Here is a 9,407-nt window from a genome sequence, read left to right as displayed (position 1 = left end):
TGATTTTGGTGGCTCAGTCAGTAAAGAATTTCCCTGCAAAGCAGGCGACCGGGATTCAATCCCTGGGTTGGGAAGATTGCCAGGGAAGGAAACGGCAACCCACTCCAGTGTTCTTACCTGGAGAATTCCATGGACAGAGGAGTCTGGGTCAGGGTCACAAAGAATCGACTAAGTCGATTAAGTCATATAAGTTGAAGTCGTTCAACTTATATGACTTCTGCTGCTACAGAGTGACTTGAGAGACAGAGCCCAAAACTACTCTCATCAAAGTCATTAAAAATCCTTGAGAGAATTTTGACATATTGGTTCTACAATCTTCATAAGCACCTTGTGAAATTATAAGGAGGAAAAGATACTAGTCTCTCTAATTAAGACAGAGAGAGGAAAAGTGATCTTTCCAAACTTACCCAGCTAATACTTATGAGAGAGGTGGCCCTCAGATGCAAGTCTTTGTCCTCCAGAGCCAATGTGTTTTCCTTACATGGAATGCCTATTTCATTCTTCGTAACTTCAGGCAGAGAAGTAGTCCCTGATCTCTCTGAATCTCAATTCTGTCTTCCACGAAATAGTGGTGATAACAAGCTCTCCCTCACATACCAGACTGTGAATGTTTTATGATAACAACTATGTGTTTAGTAATCTGATAATATTCAGAGAACCTATGCAGACTGTGATAACGATTCAATGTCTCCACCAAATTTTGTAATATCATATTCCTTTCACTTCCATTATCACTTATTTATACTAACCATCCTACAAGATGAACATAGCTGTTGCTGTTCAGTCGTGCCCAGCTCTTTGCAACCCCACAGACTGCAGCGCCCCAGGTTCCCCTGTCCTCCACTGTCTCTCGCAGTTTGCTCAAATTCATGTTCATTGAGATGGTGATGTTATCTAACCATCTCATCTTCTGCTGCCCTCTTTTCCTTTTGTCTTCAATTTTTCCCAGCATCAGGGTCTTTTCCAATGGGCCAGCTCTTCACATCAGGTGACCAAAGTATTGGAGCTTCAGCATCTCATGCATTGGCAAGCAGATTCTTCACCACTGTGCCACCTGGGAAGCCAAAAATGAAAGTGTTAGTTGGTCAGTCATGTCCAACTCTTTCTGACCCAATGGACGGTAGCCTGCCACACTCCTCTGTCCATGGAATTCTCCAAGCAAGAATATTGGAGTGGATACTCTTTCCCTTCTCCCAGGGTTCTTCCTGACCCAGGTATCAAACCCAGGTCTCCTGCATTGCAGGCAGATTCTTTACTGTCTGAGCCACCAGGGAAGCCCATAAACAGTGTGGATATTTTCTTTTGTTTTTAGGAAAGGAAACCATGGCTTAAGAGGGTAAATGAACTACAAAACTGAGACTAAAACCTCTTCCTGTGTGATGCTAAATCTCTACGCTGGATACTGAAATGATTTTATAAAATATCTAGAATTTTTACTTTCTGTCCTCTTGAGAAACTTACAGCATGATGAACATGTATCACTGTTCAAATGTGATATGTATGTTATCTAGAAAGTGTAGCCCATCTTGGAAATAAGATACGTGTTTCTGGTTTCAAATAGTGTTCAGAGATCAAAGGTAAAGGGAGTTTCATTGTCCATTACACATGTGAAGAAACCAGTCTTCAGTTGGAAAGCCAGTAGAACTATGACCTCCACTGGATTTCAAGTATATAGAGATGGTGAACTAGTCACATGGTGGATGTTCTCTAAATCCCTAGTTCTGTGAATGATTAGGGCTCCCCCAGCGGCTCAGGGTAAAGAATCCTCCTGCAATGCAGGAACCACAGGAGACACAAGTTCAGTCCCTGGGTCAGGAAGATCCCCTGGAAGAGAGCATGGCAACCCACTCCAGTATTCTTGTCTGGAGAATCTCCAAGGACAGAGGAACCTGGAGGGCTGCAGTCCATAGGGTCACAAAGAGTCAGACACAACTGAATCAATTTAGCACACATATGAGCAGAATACTTAGCTTTTATAAATAGGGAGGTAAAAAAATGATTTTGAATAATTCCCAGATTAGTGCATTGGCAGCTAAAAATTTCCCGAGAAATTTGTTTAACCAGTGTTTCACTGATTTTTTCAGTTGAGATTAGATTACCTGTAAGATTTCCTATAAAAAGAATTCCAGCTGGAATCTATTTTTCTCTTTCCTCGTGCAGGACTTAATTGCATTTTCCAGGCTCTCTTGCAATTTAGTCATGTGACTGGGTCTGAGCCAATATGATGTGAGTGTAAGTGATCTAGGCCAAAGAAACTTCCAGACTCTTCTCTGTTCTTCTCCTTTATGTGGTCAGAGACAAAGAAGGTCCTTGAGACAGCATTGGAAGTTGTATGTGGAAGATGCCAGAACCTCCGCCAACCTGAGTCCCTGAAAGACTGCATGGAGCAGGAATTGTCTCTACCACCAACCACCTCTGCTGACCTGGGATATCCCTGTTCAAGTCTTAGGTGAGAAATAATCAAGCTTTCATTGCGTTGAGTTGCTACATTTGTATTTACTTACTTATTTATTGGCCATGCCTCACATCATGCAGGATCTTAAGTTCCCTGACCAAGGGTCTAACCTATGCCCGCTGCATTGGAAGCATGGAGTCTTAACCAGTGGACCACCAGGCAAGTCCTTGAGCTGCTACATTTTTAGGTTCTTTTTTGCAGCAATTTTGCCCACATAAACCATTACCAAGTCATAATGTACTGTGCAACTGCAAAGTATTTTTTTTCAGTATTATTATTCTAAGCTCAGCTCTCCACCAGCTTAATTTTTATGACATACGCCAACCTGTTCATTTTAATAATATGTTCACAATAATAAAAATGTCTGCATTGCCACTCTACAATTTCTCTTAAACTGTAACTGTTATCATGACAATTTTAAATCAAGAAAATTCAGTGGTTCCTAACACCAATTATCCAAGCTTGGATGATCTGATGCAAGAAACAAACAAGTCACACCCTATGAGAGAAGCCACTTATGGACTAGGTTGTTCTCATTTACAACCCATGAAACAAACCCAGAGAACCAAGCAATGGGGTGTGATTTAGAAGCTCCAGGGAGGCCCTCCTCTTTCAGCCTTGTGGAGAAAGGAACACAACTTTAAAAAAAAAAAAAATTAATGGTAATTTGGGTTGCCAATGCTATAATAAGGATTTCTAGCCTCTCCTACTTGATTCATCCGAATATCACTGTCAATTATGCTTTGTATGCTGTGGGTGCTCAGTGGTGTCCTACTCTTTGCAACCCTTTGGACTGTAGCCCACCAGGCTCGTGTGTTCGTGAAATTCTCCAGGCAGGAATACTGGAGTGGGTTGCCATTTCCTGCTCCAGGGAATCTTCCCAACCCTGGAGATGGAACCGGAATCTCCTGTGGCTCCTGCCTTGCGGGCAGATTCTTTACCTGCTGAGTCAGCCTTGGAGGCACTGCTTTATTCTTTTGTTCCCAAACTCAAGAGTTCATAACGACTCCAGCTCTTTACCCTGGCTTCCAAGACTCTAGAATCTGCTCCTACTTGGCCTTCAATCTCATTTCCCATCAGACAGAGACCTTTCCACGGAGTGGACTCCCCAGGCTTGACCGACAGCAGGTACTGCCCATCCAGTGATCACACTTTCTCTCCTAGGAAAGGGCAAGTGATGGCTGCCAGTGTCCCTGAGTTCCTACTGCCCTGTGATTGCAGGAGACAGGAAGAGAGTTCCCTTACAGTAATTCTCAATATCATTTCAAAAATACAAGATTAAATCTTCTGTGGCCTCTAGCAGAATCCTCCTGAGCTCTTTAAACCATCAAACCATCTCCATGCCCCACAGATAAATGGAGCTCCTTTACCACCCATGATTCTCTGATCTGGCCCCAAATGACTTACAGGATTCTCCTGTACAAACTACATCCCCTCCTGCCCGATTCTGCTATCATTCTCGATGTGGTCTCACCCTACTGAGTTCTATGTTCCTGACTCTAGTCTCTTCCTGCATGCAATTGAATCCCCCCAACTTTGCCACCCCAGTCACCTCAGAAAATGCTCCTCTCCCAATGCCAGTCCTCTCGGCTTTTACAAATTTTGCCCATCACTCTGTCCCATATCTGTGAGAGGACCCCGCGATTCAAACCAGAACATGTAGCAGCAGCTCAGCAAATGTCTGATGATCTCATCACTTTGAATTGTTGAGTTGAGATGTGCAGTAAGTCACTTCAGTCATGGACTGTAGCCCACTAGGCTCCTCTGGCCATGGGATTCTCCAGGCAAGAATCCTGGAGTGGGTTGCCATGCGCTCCCCCAGGGGATCTTCCTGACCCAGGGATAGAACTCGCATCTCTATGTGTCCTCCATCAGCAGTTCTTTACCACTTTTGCCCCCTGGGAAGCCCATGTATCACTCTTTGCACTCCTTTATTTAAATTCCTGATAATAATAATATAATCATTTATTAACTGAGTCCACCCTCAGATTTTCCAGCTCAGCGGTCTGGGTGGAGCCTGAGAATTAATATTTCTAACAAGTTCCCAGAGGGTGAGGCTGATAGTGGGAGGACCACATTTGAGCACCACCGCCCTCTGCATCCCCCAGCCCTAAACCAAGTATCCCAAGCATACTGACAAGGTAAGCCCCCTTACTTGTCAAGGAGGACAATGCTGTGGGCTGGATTCCATCCCTCTCAGCCATCACAGGAACATCACAGACAAGGAAACGAAAGCTATGAGTCAGGAGACTCTTATTGTCCCCTGTCAAGCTACTGATGGGTTCCTGTGAGGATGTGGGAGCCAAGCTGAGAAGCCCTGGTGAGTGCTGAGCACAAAGGAGGACGAGCGTTACAGGTGAAATTACAGCAGCTACCAAACAGACCGGCGGCATGAGTCATGCCAGCTCTATGTGAGAAGCAATATTACGACAGAACGGATCCCAAGGCCGCTGACAGCTAGCTCTGACAGGCCCTCTTATCCACAGGAACAAAGTACAGGCTGTGCTCTAGGTAAACCTCCAGGGATCGCTTTAGCCCTGATCCCTGACAGTCTAATAGGAGATTTTCCTTTTCATGGCGACGGAGCCGTTCTCTCCTGATGCCTTTCTGAGTATGTGTGTGGCTGATAACAGACTCATTTCCCTCGGAAAATGTCCTTTCCTTCTCTCCCTCTCTCTTTCACAATTCTGGATTTCCTTAAAGGAATGAAAGGGGGAGAGAGAGAATGAAAGAATAAACAGCAATTTTTCATGATATTCCCTTTCCATCTCATGCTGATGGGTCCAGACTATAAACGTCAAGGCCAGGGGACAGCCTCTCACCTGCCTTATTCACTTCCCTGGTGAAGTAGGCACCTGAACAGCCTCATCCACATCCCTCATGGGTACCAAGCTGCCATCATCGCGCGGTCAAGCCCTCCCTCCTCTCAATCATCTGATCATCCGGGAGCAGGAGCCAGAGGGCTGCTCCTGGAAGCCACAGGGCACCTGATAGCTGCGGCTGTCCCTGGAATCTTGTGGGAAAGGGGGAAGGGGCAGAGCTGTTCACCCAGGCTGCTTCTCCTCCATTTATGGCCTCCAGGGTATCCCACCACCTCCCTTGCCTCAAACTGTCTGGGCCTCTCAGATATGCAAGTGACTCATTTTCCATCCATCAGAGATGAGACTTAAATAAATAAAAAGGTATTTCGTGGGGCGGCTGGGCCTAATGATAAGCAATTATAGGAAGCCAAACGAAGGCAGTGCTTTGTGCGGGGCCTGTGAAATTGGTTAAGCAAAAAGAATAATGGCCCGTTTCGGTGATTCATCCCTCTGCTCATTTCAGAGGGAGCATTATCTCAGTTAAGTGATGCAATTAATATGAAAATGAGAGAATCATTGTTTAAGGAGATGAGAGGGAAGCGGAGAGGGGGCCGGATGCCACAGTGGAAGAATAAGGGCCACTGAGATGGAAATTTGCATAGGTCAGTAGCAATGTGGCGCCTCTAGCACAGATTCATAGCTTAGTGTGCATTGTAATACGTCGCCATTAAATTCTCATTATGGTGACCTGTGTCTAACACAATTCAATTTTTCAGAATCTTAATGATAAAAAGTTAATTACACTAAGGTGAAAACCTTTTGTACTGGGCCTTAAAATAAAACATAGAAAGGGCATTGTGAGTACCTCAGGACACTGCCAGGGAAGGTTGAGGGGGGGTGTTAAATTACTGTTTTATTAACCATAACATGATTTGCAGGTTGATTGTGTGTGTGTGTGTGTGAGCTTTGCAGATCTTTTGTAATGAAGTCAAGAGTGATAAGTAAAGTGTTTGCCTCTTCACTTTTCTTTTTTGCTTCCCTGCTTCTCTGTTGGTATTTTTCCACTCAGTAGCTGGCAGACAGTATTCCAAGGGCCGGTTAACATCTTTGGACGTAGAAAAGGAAGAGGACAGGGAGTGTGCGGTGGAGAGCTCAGAGGGTCATGAGTCATGGTGACAAGTGGGGGCTGTCACCAGCTCACTCTGTGTTTTGGCCATGGCGTGTCATACCCAAAGGGCTCCAAGCAGAGATGGGGAAAAGAGCATGACCTGGTTTTTACAGCACAGAATCACCTGTAGCTGCTGCCTCTTTTCTGCTCTGTGTTGCCGACTTTAAAAAATGTACAGTGTGAGAGTTTCAAGTTAGGTTTTATTTGGGCCCAAATAAGGAATAGCTCAGGAGAGCACATTTCAGATAGCTCTGAGAAACATCTCCAAAGAGGTAGAGGGAAGGTCAGTATATATGTGACTTCAGTGAACAGGGAGTTCACTCAATCAAGCACATATTTTTGTAGGTTTCTGCTAGTCACGGGAAGCAGAGGTCACCATGAAGGACTTTATTGCTTTTCTAGATGTGAGGAGATGCAAGAACTGGGCTCGTAAAATCAGCTCTTGAAAATATCTAAGACCTGTTCTGCCAGATTTTCCAGAGCACAGAGAGTACCTCATTTCTGATCTCCATTCTGATCTCCTTTCAGGGGGTGTTGAAGGTCAGCAACTGCAGCAGCTCCTAATTTAATCTTTGTAGAGGTAGATGGGAAATGCCCTTGGCAAGTGCCAGTTAGTAGTTGACAGTGCCTTTGACCCAATTATCTAAACTCTCAGGGTTTTAGCATCCTCTTGGGAGAAAAAGATCATGTTACCTTTCTTGAGGGAATTGCTCTGAGGATTTGGGATCAAGAATATACCCTGGAGCCAAGGCATTGTGCTCTGGGGAAGAGAGAAACCTCGGATTGAGATTCTCCCTACCCAGGCCACTGCTGTGTGGAGATCCCAGGATAGGGAGGGAACCCCCATCACCATGACTGGCCAGGAGGCAAAAACTTTAATGGAAGACTTAGAGGGGTAAGAAGTGTTAAGTAGTGAGAAAAGGAAAAAGGAGTCCAGAATGGTGGAGACTGAAAGACAAAGAAGGGAAAAAGCTCCCAAAAATAGAACAAAGGAAGGTCCGAGGACCAGAGTGAGAACCTCAGGAAAACAAACAGCCCTCCTGGCTAGCCCAAATTACATAGGGTAGGCTCAGGGGGAGGAGAAAAAAGCATATCAAAAGAGGAGCCAAAATTGGGCCATGGGTTTCTCTTCTCTGCATCTTTTGGGTCAGTCTGCCCTCACACCTCGAGGATGTATTTTCTTTTATTTTCTAAATAAAATGGAGCTGTAACACTGGTCCATCCAAGGGAATTACATGGGGCTGTAGCACTGGTCTGTCCATTGCTTCAAATTTTTGTTGCGATGAGACAGAACCAAGGAAATTACAAATCCCCCCAACAGAAGGAAAGACAATATATTAAAACGCAAGTTCATGTCAGGATAGCAGTGACATTCGCTTCAAAGGGAAAATGACAACACATCTCAAGAAACTCAAAGAATCATTCTGCCATAGACAGGACATTCCCATAAATTCACTCAGACTTCTCTTTGAAGGTCAGAGAATTGTTGATAATCACTCTCCAAAAGGACTGGGAATTGAGGAAGATGTGATTGGAGTTTATCAGGAGCACACAGGGGCTCATTCAGCCATTTAGATATTCTTTTTGTTTTCTTTCTTTTCCCTTAATTCTCTTTTATTTTTTAAAAGAATTCTTTTGTAATGTGGTGTTCAAACCAGAATTGAAAACTGGAACCCCCATCTCTAAAACATCTGGTCATTTGAATTCTAGTGCCTATGATTCATTATTGTTTATTTACATTGTGCTGTGTTTTGGTGATCATACCTCAGCCTGCTTCATATCACGCTCTCCTTTTTAAAAATTATATGGGTATAAAATAGATAACTAATGAAAAAATACGATATAGCACAAAGAACCCTACTTAATGCGTTGTGGTGACCTGAATGGGAAGAAAGTCTACAAAGAATGGAATGTATGTATATGTATGGCTGATTCACCTTACTGTGCAGCCTAAACCACACAACATTGAAAAGCAACTGTTTGTTGTTATTCAGTTGCTAAGTCATGTCTGACTCTTTGAGACCCCAAGGACTGCAGCATATCAGGCTTCCCTGTCCTACATTATCTTCCAGAGTTGGCTCAAATTCATGTCTATTGAGTCAGTAATGCCATCCAACCATCTCATCCTCTGTTGCCCCCTTCTCCTCCTGCCCTCAATCTTTCTGAGAATCAGGGTCTTTTTGAATGAGTCAGCCCTTTGCATCAGGTGGGTAAAGTATTGGAGCTTCAGTTTCAGCATCAGTCTTTCTAATGAATATTAAGGATTGATTTCCTTTAAGATTGACTGGTTTGACCCCCATGCTGTCCAAGGGACTCTCAACAGTCTTCTCCAACACCACACAGATGGAAAGCATCAATTCTTCAGTGTTCAACTCTCTTTATGGTCCAATCTTCACAAGTGTACATGACTACTGGAAAAACTATAGCAACTATACTCCAATAAAAATTAATTTAAAAAAATAAAAGTTACATATGTCCACAGAGAGACTGGCTGACTTCTCCAGGTCTGTGAATTTGTAGGCTTATGATAAATGAGATCAACTAATCCAAGGATTCATAAATGACTTTCCAATTGGCCCTGAAGTTCTAGCATGTGATTGCTTCTTTCCTGGACTATGACTTTCATTGGGAGATGGAAGATTTTCAGAGAACTAAACTATGGGGAAATGACCTGTTTTTAACTTGAAGCTACTTTTAAAATCTGAGGGTCTGGACTGAAAAAAGGGGAATATCAGATAGAAATCAAGGTAACAGAGGTGATAGGGAAAATGACTAACTTCAAAGATGGCTTCACTGAAGAGAAAGCATTTTAAGATGAAAGAAAAATCTTGTCAGAAGATCCCAGAAAAGTTCTAGTTTTCATTGGCAGTTAAAGTTACTCATGCAGGAGGGACTTCCCCAGATGTCCAGTGGTTAAGGCTCATCTTCTGCTGCAGGGGCTCAGGTTCTAACTCTGGTCAGGGAACTAGGATGCCACGTGCCC

At 43.8% G+C, this 9,407-nt stretch overlaps 1 pseudogene; it reads left to right on the top strand.

Annotated features, from left to right (window-relative positions):
- The first annotated feature begins 7,275 nt into the window (after positions 1-7,275).
- Positions 7,276-7,999, top strand: LOC138442942 (small ubiquitin-related modifier 1-like; annotated as a pseudogene).
- The last annotated feature ends 1,408 nt before the right edge of the window (positions 8,000-9,407 follow it).

Source organism: Ovis canadensis, chromosome 6 (assembly GCF_042477335.2).
Source record: "Ovis canadensis isolate MfBH-ARS-UI-01 breed Bighorn chromosome 6, ARS-UI_OviCan_v2, whole genome shotgun sequence".
Classification (NCBI taxonomy): Eukaryota; Metazoa; Chordata; class Mammalia; order Artiodactyla; family Bovidae; genus Ovis; species Ovis canadensis.
Note: the sequence above shows the minus strand (reverse complement) of the source record. Positions and strands in the feature narration are given on the sequence as shown.